The sequence below is a fragment of the Austrofundulus limnaeus genome, unplaced genomic scaffold (assembly GCF_001266775.1).
Source record: "Austrofundulus limnaeus strain Quisiro unplaced genomic scaffold, Austrofundulus_limnaeus-1.0 Scaffold583, whole genome shotgun sequence".
NCBI classification, from domain to species: domain Eukaryota; kingdom Metazoa; phylum Chordata; class Actinopteri; order Cyprinodontiformes; family Rivulidae; genus Austrofundulus; species Austrofundulus limnaeus.
Window position 1 is genome coordinate 343,023 of NW_013952985.1, and position 1,365 is coordinate 344,387.

Sequence of the window (1,365 nt, forward strand, 5' to 3'; positions counted from 1 at the left end):
GACAGGGTGCGTCCACCTTCAAGCTGCCTGTAGGTGAAGAACAGCTTCTGCTGGTCAGGACGACGGGAGGCCTTCGTCGTTCTCAGTGCTGGCCTCAGCAACTCTGTCCATTCTCCAGAATGTCCATCGTCGGTCCAGATCTTCGGGTCTCCGGTGGGCGGAGTGGAACGCAGAAAAGAGCAGAGGACCACCAAGGAAAACACTCCCTCATCCGTCACATGAAAAACAGCACACACACAAAACAAAACAAAACAAAATATTATCAATGAAACAGTTCTATTTAATCCAAGCAGCTTTTCAAACTGACTGGTGAAGCAGCTTCTCAGTAAAATGTATGGTATTAGAACATTTTTTTGCCCATTAAATGCTGCTCCATCATTAAGTAATTTTAAATCTCAGATAAACAATAAAATAAAGAAAGAAGAAAAATAATAATCACCTTGTTCCTTATTCTACTTCCTCCCAGAAGTTAGAAATAATTCATTTATATGTTTAAATGGCATGTAACCCAGTCTTCAGGTCAGAAAGAGACAAATGTTTCTCTTTTAAAACTCTGCATCTCATTTCAAAAGGTGAAACAAAACAGCAAACATCTCCCTCTCCTGAGGGAGAATGATCTAATCACAATTTTGAAATAAAAGCACTGGCTGAACCATTTTAAACAAAAAACAAACAAATGAGGGGAAAAAAATTATTTCAGCACATAACATTTTCCCAAAAGTTTCATAGATTTAAGTTCCACTTCTTTGTCTTCAAATGAAATAATTTTCACATTTCACCCTGAGTTAGTTAGTAAAACACATCTGTTTTCATGTATGTCAGGGGTTCTAATGGAGCAGGAAATAAACAAAATGGCTGTCTGCTGCCCGCACGCACCGTCCTCTCAAAACACAGCTGCGGCAGGGAGGGGAGAAATGACCGGGGCCCTCGGCCAAAAACCCCACACAGCCGCCTCTGCTAAGGAGGCGCGCGTGGCTGAAAACCCAGCAGTGCCCAAAATGCTCTCCATTAAGTATTTAGTGATTAGTAAAAATGATTCACGGACAGACAAACTGTTATCAGTTATTGATTTTAACATTTGAATCACGTTGGTCTCCAGTAACCAACTTATAAAGACGTCACATACCCGCAGACACAACGTTCCTCGCTGTCAGCGCCATCTTTGTTCATGTGTTAGCCTGGTCTCGAAATGAAAGCCTATCTGGTCTCATTCTGCGGCTGTAAACTCGGACATCTCTGCCCTACTTAATCGACATTTTTAAAACAAAGTGTCGGCACCGCGGTCACGGTGAAAGACCCCCTAGCCTACAGATGTCTCCCCAAATGGGAAACAAGACGGCAGCAGCTAACGTGTATTAGCCTGCC